A 16132-nucleotide genomic window follows, 5' to 3' on the forward strand; every position below is an offset into this window, starting at 1 on the left:
ACACTGTATATGATTAGGGGTATAGGTTCCCATCTTTTTTTATTTTAAGATTTGTTTATTTATGCATACAAGAACTGGGGTACAGGCCAGAGGTTCTGGGGGTAAGAGGATTCACCAGAGACAGAGTGGGGAGCAGAACAGGTGGATTCACTGAAATACACTGCAGAAGGGAGACAGCAGAGGTCTGCTGTGCCATGTGGGTCACCTCCCTGGCTGGGGATTGAACTCATTCTGTGGTGGATGGGAGGGTGGGTGGATGAGAGGATTCACCAGAGACAGAATGGGGAACAGAACAGGAAGATCTACTGAAATACACTGCTGAGGGGAGCGGCAGGAGAGGCAGGAGAGGTCTGCCTCACCAAGGAGGTCACATTTAATTATGGAAGCCACTTTATTTGCTTAGGTCTGCTGGTTTTGTTTTGTTTTCTCCTTCTTCTTTGGTGAGGCTTAGTGTCCATGTAGAAAAAATGAGAAATGAAGGAAATACTTTAAAGAACTTGATCTTAGAAACAAAGCATGTGTGAGTGGAGCATTAACTGGATGTTTACTTTTTAAAGGCTTGCCCTTCATTTAAGGACATGGAATGAGAACTTTAAAAAATTTCAGTGAGTGAGGCAGCCACCATTTCTTAACTGATTTTTAATTATTTAGGAGCTCATTAACGAAAAAATTATCTAAGTTGCCCCCTTCTTTTCTTTCTGCCATTCATCCGATCATTGTGTCATTTCTATATATTAATTCCTCCATAGCCAGGAGAAAGGAAAATAAAAAGATTAATTGCAAATCTTTGGAAAGGTTGGTTGAGGAAAAGACTGGTGTTAGGGCAAAAGGAAGTTAATTGATTAATTGGCTATTTGTTCTGCTCTTTCATCATCATGAATAATGATTGATGGGAATCAATGGGACTGAGTCTGCTTAATGCTTTAAGATCAAGGTGTGTCTTGGACAAGAATGGTAGGAAGGTTATTGATGTTTATAGGTTTTTTCCTTTTTTTATATATTATCTTGAACTGTGGGCTGCTTTATATGGTGATTTTCTTTTTTTGTGTGAATACAGTATTTAAATTTCTGACTCTAAAATAAACTTTCTGAAAGAGTAAGCTGGGTTAAAAATGGTTATAACTCTAGAGATACATGCTCTGAGAGGCTTCCAGAAATCTGTAAGACAAATGTGAGGATATTTTGACTCAGCACATAACTCTAATGCATCTCAGCCAATTACAGTTTATGGCAACTGTCATTCAATGTTAGCAGCTATAGTTAGCATGATTACTTTAAAATCAATGTGTTTATGGTTCCTTCTCTTATCTCAGGAAAAAATGGTTTCGATTGGCAGCAAGTGTTATTTGTCATCCCTTCTAAGCTGTAAATGGACAAGAAGATGTCTACTGTGGGATTCTCTCTTCAGCTCTCATAAAAGTAGTAAGAGCAAGGGATGATGTGCTGAAATGTCTAATGAATCCTGAGCCCACATTCACTGAATTCATGGGAGTTTAGAAATGTACAGCTGTAGTGGGGGAGTGTTCCTCATTGTTGAGGAGGTTACTGTTCATGCTTCTGGCTTGGTGGAGGCAGCAAATCTGCACCTACAACTCCTTTCTTATAAACATAACAATCAAGTCAAGAGCTTTTTCTCTTCTATTGAAAAGCACTATTGCAACGCGCGTGGTATTATCTGAATGAGTACTGTCGAGTAAGAAAGGGATAAGTTTGAATCTTGACCTCTGGGTAAACTTTAGTAAAGTTTGTGACCATCAAGCATTCTATGGTTTTCTCTAAATGTTGCGGATTGTTTGGACAAAGACATTTTATTTTATTATTATTATTACATTTTTACTTATTTTATTTTATTTTTTTTAAGTTTTTTTTTTTTTAAAGATTTATTTATTTATTTATACATTTATACAAGCACTGGGTACAGTCAGAAGCGCGGGAGGGTGAGAGAATTCCCCAGAGCCGGAGAGGGGAACAGAACAGGCAGAGTGACGAAGTACACTGCTGAGGGGAGCAGCGGGCGGCAGGAGAGGTCTGCGCGCCATGTGGGACCCTCGCCCGGTGGCCGGGGATCGAACCGGTGCTGCAGAGGCTTGCAGGCAGCCTCGCAACCCAGCGCTCAACCACTGCGCCACGGGGGAGGCCCATTTTTACTTATTTTAAATTTCGTTAAGGTAACATTGCATTTTGACACTTACAGAAGTTTCAAACTGTAAGTTCAAACTAGTTTCAACTATGCAACACCTGTACAGGCTGCATTAAGTTTGTCACTAAAAGTCCAGTTTTGTCCTTTTTCATACAATTGACTCCATTTACCCAATTTATCCACATTCTTCAACGCTTCTTTCCTGGCAACCACTATTTTTTTTTTTTTTTTTTAAATAAATTTTATTGTTATATTCCCCATACAATTGCAGCCCCCCCATTCTGACCCCAATCCCTCCCCTCCCGCCCCCCTAAAAGTGTCTCTGGTTCATAGTTTTTTGTTGATTTTGATTTTCACTATCTTATAGTTATTCATTTTCCTGGTCCCTTATTTAAGTTTTCTAGATTCCTGCTATGAGTGAGACCATCCGGTATTTTTCTTTTTCTTTTTGGCTTATTTCGCTGAGCATGATCCCTTCCAGCGCCATCCATGTTGCTGCAAATTGCATGTGTTTATCTTTTTTGAATGCTGAGTAATATTCCATGGTATATATGTACCACATCTTCTTGATCCAGTCATCTATTTTTGGGCATTTGGGTTGTTTCCAAAGCTTAGCTATTGTAAACAATGCTGCTATAAACATAGGGGTGCAGGTGTTCTTTGGAATTGATGTTTCTGTGTCCTTTGGGTAAATACCTAGGAGTGGAATTGCTGGATCATATGGAAGCTCTATGTTTAGTAGGTCCAGAAATCTCCACACAGCTTTCCACAGTGGCAACCACTATTTTGCAAAGACATTTTGTTATGGGGCAGGGAGAGGGGCAGCCCAGACCCCGCAAACCTGTCTTTTCTAAATAGGTTCTGCCATCCACCGCATCAACACAAAACATGAGACTTTAATGGGAAGGAACTTCAATACAACTAGGAAACAATACAGGAAAGGCAAAGAATCTAGTTTCTAAATCAAGCACCCGAAGTTACCCATCTCCTCGTGGGTAAAAGTCCACCCAAGCAGGATTGGCCCAGATCAAGGCCCCAAAGCCTGCCACAAGTCTAAAGCATCTTCCAGTGGGGACCAACAGAAAAGCATCAGAAACACCCAGAGAAGTCTGGAGGGAAAAGAGCAAAACCAAAATCAAAACAAAAAAACCACCATTGTCATCACCTCCCCACGGGTCTCACCCACATCTGTGTCACCCAGTCCACAACCAAAAGACAAGCGCAGTTTCTTCACGTGTCTCTAGGCTCCATGTGCCTCCTCCAGGTCTCCTTCTGGCTCCATCCAGCTTCCTTCCTTCCTCAGTCTCCTCTGCAGCTTCTTCTCTTCCTGCTCAGCTCCACCCTCCCTTGGGTGGGGCAGGGAACCTCCCCCTTTCCTGGGCACCACCCTGTTACAATTTTAGAAATGAACTTTTGACATAGAATTCTGAAAACAATTACAAATAATACACAGTTACAATGAAATATTAAATAGAAATCAATCCAATGTTTGATATAAGGATTAAAGGGCTTAAAGTCAATTAGTCCCAAGGAGAAAAGCTGTAAAATAAAACCAAGGGAGAGCATTAAAGAATTAGGAATTTTCTGTGTAGAGGAATGATTGACTTGGGCCCCATACTGTTCCCTAAGTATTTGAGGAAATTTCAGACAGCTTTCCATAGTGGTTAGATCATTTTGTATTCCCACCAGCAGTGTAGAATTATGGAATATTTTAAATCTTTGAGTAGAGACAAGAAAATGGCAGCAATGAGACTGCTGCCAGCCATCAGTGGTCACAGCTTTCTCCCAGACTTTTCCCACAGGCAGCATCTGTAGCTCCCAGAAAATACCTGCTCCTCCCCCACCCAGACTCTGAGGGTTTCCCAGGATTTACTTGCCCACAGTAACTGCAGGAGGGCATGTTTCCTGGGGAAAACTCCATCTGTGGAATGTGCTGGGAGCAGGTGGCTGTTATAGCTACCATCAATGACTTGCTTTCAGTTAGCTCCTGTGGGCCCAGGAAATATCAGCCCCTCCTTTACCTGAGCTTGACAGGTTTCTAGGCAATGTGCCCACTACAAAGACTGCATATACTTGTGGTATCTGCCTGTGGCCTGAGATCCCAACCTATGCCCCAGCCCCCTCCCTGGTGGCTTGGCTCTGCTCTTGCTCAAGTCTTAGAGGATAAACTCATTTTGCAAAACCTGCAGATATCAGAGTTAGGATCCAACTGATGAATCAAGAGAAAGTCCTGGGAAAAAATCCAAATGCAGCAGAACTAAGTAAATTACTAGAAGACTTCAAAGCAACAATCTTAATGTTGCTGAAATTAGAACAATAGAGGAACAAAATAAGAATTGCAACAAGAATAGAGAACTCATGAAAAAGTTCCAAGCAGAACTCATAGAGCTAAAGACCAAAATAGTTGAACTAAAAATTAAAATAGGCGTGTTTTGGGAATTAAATAAGTTAATAAGTTTAAGCACTTAACATGTGTGAAGCTTAGAGTTCCATAAATAGTTATTGTCACTGTTGTTCGCATTAGTGATAACCAATTGGTATTGACTAACACTGCTTGTTTTACTAATGAAAAAGTACATTAATATCACATTAAAGTCATATATACATGCACATTTTATTGCAATGTATAGTTGTGTGTGAATCATAGCTGTTCTGTTGCCTGGTCACTCTTCTGATGATTTGCAAACATAAATAGAGTGTCAACTGTATACAGTTTTACTCTGCTAAATGTTGAGGTTATAGTTTCCAAAAATGGACTTGTTATTTGGAGAAAATAAAGCTGGTACCTTTCCTCAACGTTCTTCAGAGGTGGATAAATCCAGAGAAATGAAGTATTTAAACAAACAGAGGTATACAAATATTGGTAGGTGATATGGGTGAATATTTTAATATACATGGAATCTTTTCTGTTTGCTGACATGAATATCAGAAACCCTAAAGTAAAAGATTGACATATTTGACTAGATGAAATTTTAACTTCTGATTGAGGGTGGAATCACCAAAATAAAGTCAGGAGTGAAATACAAACTGGGAAAAATAATGACAGCATATATGATAAACAAGAGTAAATTTAGCTACCAATCAACTAGAAAATGGCAACTAGCCTAAAAGAAAGCCACAAGAACAGGCCTTTCACAGAAAAAGAAGTTAAAAATGATTATCAGATATCCTCACTATAATCTGAAGAAATTTAAATCAAAACAATGATATTTTTCATTTAGTGGGAATGATGGTGAGGGTGGGTGGTAAGAAGACACACACATATGAATAAATAACCAGCCTTTCCAGAGACCCTGAATCAAGGGAGAATATCCTTTGGCTAGGGCTTATCTTGGCATCTGATTATCTAAGCCTTGTCCTTAATCTCTGCTTTCAAGATACCTTCTTGAGTGCTCTTCTGCAATTTTGTTACCTTGGGAAAAATATCTGGCAAGTTACCTGAGGTTGAATGAGGCCTGCAAACTGCATGAGTCACAGGTAGTAATTACTTCTCATTCATATGGGCCAAGCATGTTTAACATTTGAAAAGATCTCCCTTCTGAAGGAGCCAGAGCTGACTGGTGTATGGCCACTCAGTTGTGTTTTGATACTGTATTCTGAGAACTTCTGTAGGTACCAGGACATATATTCCCCAGGGGCTCTCTAGAGGAAACCCAGTCCAACCCAGTCTAATCTTTAGGGCATTTGAGGGAGAGCGAGACTAGATTAGCTTGTTTGTAGGTTCATTTATTCAATAAATATTTACTGTGTATTGGACAGTGTACTAATCATTGGGCATGTAAGAGTGAACATAAGTTTTTATGGACCTTATATTTTATCGTGTGGACGTGGATAATTAAAAATTTAAATAAGAAGTTCAGATGGCCAGTGTGAGGAAGTGTGAGGAACATCAACTCAGGTAATAAGGAGGAGAAGGAAGAATGCAGTCAGATAAATATACTCTTATTTACACACATTATTTGTATATATACACACACATAGTAGTACTTCTTAAACTTGAGTTTTCATCAGAATCACCTGTAGAACTTATTAAAAACAGATTGTAGAAGAACATAAAAACATTTCTCCAAAGAGGAAATGCAAATGGCGAACAGGCATATGAAAAAATGTTCAACATCCCTTATCAGGGAAATGCAAATCAAAACCACATTGAGATACCATCCTACACCAGTGAGAATGGCACATTTCAAAAAAACAAGCAACAACAAATGTTGGTGAGGATGTGGTGAAAAAGGAACTCTCCTACATTGCTGGTGGGAGTGCAGACTGGTCCAATTGTTAGGGGGAAAAGGATGTCTTAAAGCTAATTCCATACAGGCTTTGTGGACTCCACCCCCACCCCAGGCCAAAGCCAAAGACACTGGGAACTCCAAATCCCATCACCACCAAAGGGAAGGTGGCTGGGACCTGAGGGTGGGGTTAAGCAGCCAGGTTTGCATAAAGCCAGACACGTGGGCTTTGGAGGGGTCCCCCATTTTGACTTTCTGACAGTTTGCAGTGTCCGGCCAGTTCGGAGAGTGTTTTTTGGGTTTTCAGGTCGGCAGATTGGGTAGGACGCATTAAAGACTTTATTTTTCTATTTTTTCTGAGTTGTACATTTTTCTTTTTTTTTTTCTTGTAAATAAACCTTTTATTAACCTTTTATGCATGCCTGTAGTGGAGTATTAATAAGTCCCTTTTAAACGCGCGGGTGAGGACCCACAGCCAGGCGACCCGTTCAATATCGGGGCTGCCCTATAACAGCTGGCGCCCAACGTGGTTTCCAAGCTTCACCCGTGGTTGACCAGCCCAAAGTAATTTTTCTTGTGTTGGTCACCATAAAGCTATGGTAAGCTGTCTGGAGTTTCCTCAGTCTCCTAAAAGTGGAGCTACCATAAGACCCGGCAATTCCACAATTATGGATCTACCCAAAGGACACAAAAACATTGATTCAAAAGAATACCTGTACCCCTATGTTTATTGCAGCACTATTTACAATAGGTAAAATCTGGAAACAACCCAAATGCCCAAAAATAGATGACTGGATCAAGAAGATGTGGTATATATACACAATGGAATATTATTCAGCAATCAAAAAAGATAAACTCATGCCATTTGCAGCAACGTGGCTGGAACTAGAAGGAATTATGCTCAGTGAAATAAGCCAGAAGGAAAAAGAAAAATATCGCATGGTTTCACTTAGAGCAGGAATATAGGGGAACCAAATAAGACATCCGTGAAAATTAATAACAGTACAAAACACAACAAAGCAAAAACGGGCAGTTATAAATCAGAGACATCCTGCAGGAGGAGGGAGGAGCACAGGGGGCTATGGTGATGGTGCACGGGTACATTGGTGAAGGAAACTCTATGGGGACTCAATCTGAGGGGGTGGAAGGAAGCAAATATTGTTTAAAAATGAACAACAATGTAAAAAAAATTAATATAAAAAAGAGGGAAAAAAAACACAGGGTAAAAAACAACCAGATTGCTGGGCCCCCTCACTCTCAGAGTTTCTGATTCAATGGGGGCCTGATGTGGGTGGTGGCCGGCAGTTTGCATTTTCAACAAGTAGTTGGGCGCTATTGCTGCTGCTTTGGAGACTAGAATTTAAGTATCACTGGCATAGATTATTGAATGTTCTCAGTAAAGCTTTCCAAAGTGGTGATATGTGGGTAGAGACCAGGATGGTGATGAGGAACCAATAATGTAAAGATGATCTATGGTGGGAGTGCTTTCAAGGTAGAGTAGAGAAATTGTGATTTTAAGGAAGAGAGTGGTAGGCTGCAGGATAATGAACAAAGCAGGTAGAGGCAGCAGAAGAAATCAGAGGAAGACAGAGGTTAGACCTTGGAGAGCAGTGGCCCATTACTCTGAAAGCACACTTAAAACAATGTAAGAGCCTGCCTCCAGAGACTCTGATTTAATTAATCTGGGTGTTACTTAGGTATTTTTAAAAGTTCCTTACATGGGCCACCCTCGTGGCACAGGGGTTAAAGTCAGCACTATCAAGCTGTTGCCAGCCACTGCCTCATGAGTTGGATCCCCAGCCAGGGAGCTACCCACATGGCACAGCAGACCTCTCCTGTCTTGCCCACTGCTCCCCTCAGCAGTGTATTTCAGTACACATGCCTGTTATGCTCCCCACTTTGTCTCACTCCTTCCCCACTCCTCTGGCCTATACCCCACTTCTTGTATGCATAAATAAATAAATATTTAAAAAATAAAACCTCCTTACATGACCCTGGGAATGATGGCTACAAGCCCTTTGCATCTAGGTCAAGTTAATATTTTGTTTTGAGTGTGATAGCAAACCATTGAGTAGTAGAGACATCATTAGATCTCTTTTGTAGCTCTAGAATGGAGTTTGTAAGGGGTTAAGAGTGAATGAGGAGACCAAAGCAAAAACAAAACAGACAATTATAAACCAGAGACATGCTGCAGGGGAGGAAGGGTGAGAGGGAGGGAGCGAGGGCAAGCAAAGATCCATCATTATTGTAAATCCCAGAACCAGCACCTTGAAAATACTTTGTGTATATTATAAATATCAAAGTCAGCATACATGTTTTTTTGGTGAAGTAATTAATACAGGTGAATATTTAAAATAATTAAAATGATAAGATAAATTATTAAAATAGTTTAAAATTTTTCTGAGTATTTTTTTCTATTTCTGACTTTGGTAAATGTAAGTGTCCAGAATTATAACATAGGAATGTGGTTTATACATGGATGCTGACCTTTTGACTTCACTCTAACAGTTGCTTAATATTCTCTTCTAATGAAATTGTTTCCAGTAATAAAATTGCATTGCAAAAGCTTCTTTGGTTATCAGAGGCCAAAATTAGACACCTAGAATAATAAGAAATAATTCTTGCCTGAGGGCAGCTCTAGACAAGAGAAATTGGTTGTGAAATCATTGTAAATATAACCCTTCCTGTACAAGAAGCATTTTAGGAGGCTCACTGTGTTCCAGCTAAGAGTTTGAAAGTGGGAATGTTAGAAATTGTAGGCTGAGAAGGTGAGGAATATAATAAGTTGCCTGACTGAATGGCTATAAAGTTTATGGCCCATGGTTAAGTTTGCTGAAAGTTTATTTGTCAAATGAACAAACATATTTTATATTATGCTGATTGTTGAAATAAAAATTGCTTATAAATACCTGCAGTGGCCTGCCATTGTCTATTCCACTCTAACCTCAGTCTCTGGTCTGGGAAAGTGCCCCCTTTCCTTTGGGAATGGCTGGAGCTACCAACTCCTTCCTCCTTCCTTACTCTTATTATGATTTTTTTTTTTTTAATAGCAGGGCCATCTTGGACTGACCAGGAGCACGCGTTTGACTTAAACTGGTTTTCCCCCTGAAATTTTCAAGTGAATTGGGAAAGTGTCAGTTCCCTTTGGCTGGGGAATTTATTAGATGTGAAATGTATGAGGTTATAGCCAGGTTGGCTGCCCCGAGAAGGAAGTTGGTCTTTACTGAGAAGGTTAGATCATGGAGCGATACATACTTTGTGCAGCTGAGTGTTAATCCCTTAATAACTCAGGAACCCTAGCATTTGTCCTAAGTATTGTCCTAAGCTGGGTTTCTGTCTCATAGCAAAAAGAATCATGACAAGAACATAGGTGCTGTTCATAGGGAAAATGTTTTATTAAAGGCTGGAAGGCTGCTGGTTTCAAAGTAATCCTGGGTTTAAAACACTGAATTGATTGGTTATTGGACATGACTGAGGAATATGGACTTGTGTCTGGAAATCTATTAGCTGAGTGACTGACTGTCTTCTAATAAATACGTGGTGGTCCGCAATGCTAGTCATGAAAACCAACGACTGGTAAGCCTCTTTTGGTTAGTCAGGACAGTTGTCCAAACTCATTCATTAGCATGATGAACATTCATGATCAATTCCTAGGACTGATAGAACTCTGTCACTGTGCTGGTTAGCTGATTGAGTAGGTGCTTTTTGAAAATTCAGTTGGGACAGCTTTGTAGTATGTATACACATGAGGATGTTTACTGGCAATATAGCCAAGTAATGAGTGTATGAGTCTTGTCTTAGCCTTCCCAGACCTGTTAGTTCTCTCCCACTGATCAGCTAGAGATTTTTCACTACTCTCTGCTGAAGTGAAATTCATTGATAGTGGCTTATTTTGCTGCTTTTTGTGTTTAGTAATTACCTTTTAATTCATTGTTGTGAGTTGCTTGTGATTTTATGTCATTATTGTAAGAAGAGGGGAGAAACAAACTTTTTGTGGGAGCAGGATCCAGTTATCAATAGTAGAAGCCATTACATTTATCAATGTTGAAATTCTTCCTGGAGTTGAGTCTATCACAGAGTATAAATGTTCTTGGTAAATACTATTTTATACCATATATGTTCTGAAGTGGTTCCTCCATCATCGTTCTTATAAGAATGAATCAGATCTCCAATATACTATAAAAATAAGTATTAGATAGTACAAGATAGATACTAGATACTGATGGTACTTTCACGCTTTATCTCATTGAATTAAATCTTCAGAACAATTTTATTAAGTAGATATTCTCATTTTATAGAAGAGGAAAACAGAAATTAAGCAACTTGGCCAAGTTATGGGTAATGAGAAGTCATAATTCAGAAACTACTTTTTTCATATTGGATTCCTGGCCAATTTGAGTCACCTCTTTACCTGCCTTTATGAGGGGGAGTGGATAGTGGTTGCCGTGGTGATCCCAAGGGAACAAAAAGACTTTGACAGCTTGTCATGGATTATGATCTAATTCAACTGTGGAAGAGTCTTGATATCAACCAAGAATCACTAAATGATACACACAGACTGAGTGTGGGTTGATTGCCTGCTATTTTGATCAGAAGCTAATTCCTTGGGTTTTTGAAAATATCAAATGATATGGTGATTGAGAACCTATGGGTCTCTTAGTAACTCCTTATGATTCTGATTCCCAGATATATGTCAGAAATAGTTCATATCTGAATGTCCTAAATGGAATTGCTTATATATTAATATATCAATAATTAGTATATTATCATTAACTGTTTTTGAGGCATTGGGATTGATATCCTACTAAATTGAGTTAGAACTCTAATCAGTCTTTTCTAAATGTTTTCATTATTTTTTCAGCATTCTTAATAATACTTTGTGTATTCCAGAGTTTTAAAAAGAAACCACAGTTTTCTTTTTAGCTTTTTGTTAGCTTTTTTTGGTTGTTGTTGTTGTTAGCTTCCTGATACCCCATCATTTGGATACATGAATTTAATCTGTTCTAAATGATTTCACCAAGCTGAAGGCTTGTGACGATGGACAGTGTGGAAGACAATGGAAAGAACCTTTAATTTCAATGGAAAGACACTTTACCAGACTAGATGTACAATATTCACCCTCATTTTTCTTAACTTTAGAATGAGGTGACTGAGGTAAATGATCTGCAGGTTTCATTTCAACTTGAAAGCTGGGATCTGGAATTTTCTAATGCCAGAAAAATTGGAGGTTTGTTTCCTGTTGTTGGATCACAAACTTTAGGAAATAGAAGAAAATAGCACAAATTACATTTTTTCATTGGGATAGAAAAGGCAGTAAGGTCTGCAGAGAGCCTAGCCTTAGCTTCTCAGATGATTTGCCTCCTGTTTCCTTCAACATGATGGGGAGAGATTTTAATCTCTATCATGTTTCAGCATCTGTGGTTTCTTTCAAGAGCAAGTTTCATAGTGGGTGTCAAGAACCATGTGCTACAGCAGCTCTCAGAATAATGTCTCATTCGAAGTTGTTTCATTACAACTTGATTAAAAAAAAGATCCTGGAAGAGGTTATTTTAATTTACAGGCTTAAAAGCATTGACAGAAGTGTTCTTTTTGAGGATGATATGTAAAGTACTACAGTAGAACTAGAAAATTTTCTAATTCCACCAGCATATATAGATTCCCAATTTCTAGACAGCATTTATGCAAATAAATATCAGAACATTCCACATTTTTAGGTATGACTTTCATGAATCCTTTCCTCTCCATACTTATACCCCTTGCCTTATTTTAGGCTTATATTACCATTCTTCTGGGTTACTAAAGGAGTGTGTGAGCTTTTTTTCTTGGCTCTCACCCCTTTTCAATCCCATCTTGTACCTGATCAGATAGCTCAAACCTAGTCAGGATCAGGCTAAAGCTTTTGGTGACTTCCTCCTGTCTAGCAGATAAAATTCAGACACTGTAGTGTAGCAGTGAAGGTCTGTGACAGTTGGGTGGGACACTAGCCTCGTCTCCCATAACTCTTGAGCCAGTATTCTAAGTCCTCGTGGATTCAACTACTTCTTCACTTGATTGTTTTCTGTTGTTTCCTTCATAGATATTTGCTGGTACCACTTCTGTATATTGCTCTCCTTCTATCTTATAGTCAGGCCTGACTGTTCAGACCTCCTGAAAAGTCTGAACAATAGCCCAATATAGAATATTTCCAAAAAAGTTTTCTAGCTTCTGTTAACCTTTCCTTCTCTCGACTCTTCAAGAACACAGAAAATCACTTTAAACAACTATGGTTATTCCTTTGTGTTATTGTGCTTCTTTTATATATGTCCTTTAGTATATCCTTTGACATAGATTGTGATTTTTGGGGTAGGGACTATGTATTTTTGGCTTTGTTTATTTCTTTTGAATAGTACCTTGCACAGGATATTAACTGCTGTTTGAATGGGCTAGTGGATGAAGAGTTTTGGTGAGACCTTTTCCTTTGCAGCTTCTTTATTCTTGCTTCTTTCTTTGATCTAGGACACTCTCAGCAATGTGAAATTGGTGAGTTTTCTGTGATATTGGGGACATGTAGATATGTCAGACTGCCTTTTGGTAGCTACATTGTAATCATGTGTATTCTAATTCTGAATCTAGTTATTGGATCGCTGATCCTCTCACCTACTCTCAGACCACCTTTCTTTACAGCAACCCCACCCTTAGCTCAGCTGCCTCTGCTCTACCAGGAAAATTCCTCCTGCACCACCCCTCATTCTGATTCAAGTTCTAAATGGAAGAATGATGTTTTTTTATGCCCCAAAGTTAAGTTTGCCCATAACCTAATTTTCTTGAACATATTCCCTCGGTTCCAAGTTAAATCCTGTAGTAATTATTAATCTTTATTACTTTAATTTTCACTTTTATTTCCTTTGTTGTGCTACTTAGGACTTCAAACTATTTTCCATATATCAAATTGTCCTAAAAAAATACACTCTGCTAAAAGACTGCTTTCAACCTTTTCAAATGCAAATGTAAAATGATCCCAAGTTTATATTAAGTTTCGATCATTTACATGATCAAAAAGATCATTATATTCTTCTCTCAATTTTCTCTCACATGTCTTCCCTGTACTTGTGTGCTACTCCTGTATTTATTCAAATTCAGTTTATTAGCTGATAAATGCTCTCTAGAGTGGTGGGATAAAAGGTTGAAAGATGAATGAATTGGAATTTCAGAGGAGAGTGGAGAGAAGACCTATGTTCCATATGTCCATATTATTTTTAGCCTACTTTTGTAGCTACTGTATGTGTATTAGCATACATAATACTGTTGATATCATTAGAACTTGTTAGTGTTTGATTATGTTAGTGTGAAAATTTACCTCAATAAATATTTATATATGAACGTCTATTATGGAGACTGAATAAGAAACTGGAGTCCTAAAACATGAATAAAACATAGCCTCAATGTTTAAAGAAAATATAGGAAGAAAAGAATCAGTGGATTGCAGAAAGAACATAATAGTTAGGACAATCTCTTTTGCCATCTTCACACTGCACACTATAAATATAGAGAAACTATTATGTACTATAGTCAAATGTGGTATTCAGTCTAATCAAATGTTTGAATCTCTAAAAGTTACCATAGATAATACACACAAATTATCAAGATAGGGAGAATTGGTATGAAATGAATCGTAGTATCGTACTACATCAATCATTGCTTTAGAAAGTATTTCAAGATCTTAAAGTGTCACTATAAAGTCATTGTAAATGTTGATTAGCACGATACTGAGAATATGCCAGAACACTTGGATGAGAATGTTATAATAATAGCTACCATTACTTAAGTGCTAACTATATGTAAGTACAAACAACCTTTCTTCAATTCTCATATCACTTCTTGATATGAGGTGTGAATACACTTGTATTCCAAAGTGCAGGAGGTAAGGAAGTGACTCTAGGTGAATCATGTAGCTAATAAATGGTGGTGCGGGGCTTTAAACCCAGGCAATTTAGTCTCACAATCTATGCTCTTAACTGGTAATCTATGTTATCTCTTATTTACTCCAGTGTTCTCAAAATATGATGTACATAGCTAATCACTTTGGGCAGCTGATAAGATGAAGATTCCTTAGCCCCAAACTTGATCTACTGGAGTGAGTAGATCTGGAACTTGGTCTAGCAATCGGTATATAAACAAGCCTCTACATGATTCTGTTCACTGAGAAATACATGTCCTATGTGCTGTGTCAGGTTTTTTATAATGTATATAAGATAGACATATCTATAATAGCCTTTCCAGCCCTGTGAGGAGTGTTGTTCTGGTATAGTATAGTATAGTGGAACATACTCCAGGCAAAGAGTTAGAAAAATTCTTTTTTCTTGTGCCAAACTAGCTATGCAACTTTGGCCAAATCAGTTGTATTAGTTAGGGTTCTCTAGATAAATGAAACCAATAGAATATGCATTTATATAAGAAGATTTATTATAAGGAATTGGTTGATGTGATTATGGAGGCTGATGAGTCAAAATTTGCACTATGGGCAAGCAGGCTTGGGACCTAGAGGTGCTGTTGATGTAGTTGAAGTACAAAAACTGTCTTCTGGAGAATTCTCTTTTGCTCAGGGAGGCCACTCTTTTTGTTTTATTTAGGTCTTCAAATAATTGTACAAGGTCCACTCACATTATAGAGGGCATTTAAAATGTTAATCTCACCCAATAACATTCTTCATGTTGGTATATGACATTAACTATCACATTCTCAATCTCTCTGGATTCCATAGGAAAATCCCATTGTTTGAAATCAGGGATTAAGTCAGGTGATCACAACTGTGTAAAAGAGGCACCAAACTGGTGGCCATGGGACAGTCCTGACAACTGATGGTTTTGGTTTTGTTCACCCAGAATTATTTCAGCCAGTGTTTGAAAAAAATTGAACAAGGAGTTTCTAACAAATTTCAGATGAAATCTGTATTTCTAGGTTCTTAAAAAACTCAATGTTCTGGCAGTATTGTATGGCAATAATGTATCTGAGTCACAGTGCCCACTTGTAGGAGGAGTTTTCTTCTCCTGGATCTCCATCTCTCTTGTCTCTATATCCATGCCATGTATTTCTGTTAACAGCTGAGTCCTTATAGGTATTTGAGTTTTCGGCCCTTGCCTTGCTAGCTATTAAACATCTGTGGCAGTGCCACTTCCCTGATGAAAAATGACAAAAGGAGAAGTAGGAATTCTGAGCACTTAAAATTCTGTGCTTGCTTGGAAACATCACGATTTCTTTTTTGCGCTTGGTACATATCATTTTTTTCTAGGGCTGCCTTCTCTGGACTCCACAGATCACTGTCTTTTTTTCTGAATTGAAGAAAAAGATATTTTTATATTCCTGCATAGTTTTTTGGTAAGAGATGAGAGAAGTTGTGAACTTGGTTCTTGAAGACTGGGAATGGGGTTTTTAGATAAAAAGATAGAGGAACATTGATGTAAAAAGAGAATCTGCATGGAGTTCAGTAAGTTTAAGAAGCCATTTCAACTGTGAGAGTTACTTTTCTTATCATAATCCTGGCTTTACAGGAAAACAGAATGAGCAGTTGTAATAGTACAATTTCAAAGGTAAAATAACCTCAAAACTTCTTCCCCAGTTGCTCACTTAATGCTGATATTACTTCCACTAGGACAAAGCCTTTTATTTCATAATGGGAAAGAAAACAAAGACCTCTGAGAGAAGCTACGTGCTATTTAAATTGACACAGGCACAAAGTGGTGATATGAGATTTGTATTGCAAATACATTTGGATGGAGAACTAGGG

General features: G+C 38.3%; 1 protein-coding gene across 1 annotated transcript in view; it reads left to right on the forward strand.

Moving 5' to 3' along the window:
- Positions 1 to 16132, forward strand: part of PLCL1 (phospholipase C like 1 (inactive)) — a gene marked incomplete at its 3' end in the record, with an annotated part of 270528 nt that overhangs the window by 105897 nt on the left and 148499 nt on the right. The window lies entirely within an intron of this gene.

The sequence above is a fragment of the Talpa europaea genome (genome assembly GCF_964194135.1).
Source record: "Talpa europaea genome assembly, chromosome: 1".
Taxonomy (NCBI): domain Eukaryota; kingdom Metazoa; phylum Chordata; class Mammalia; order Eulipotyphla; family Talpidae; genus Talpa; species Talpa europaea.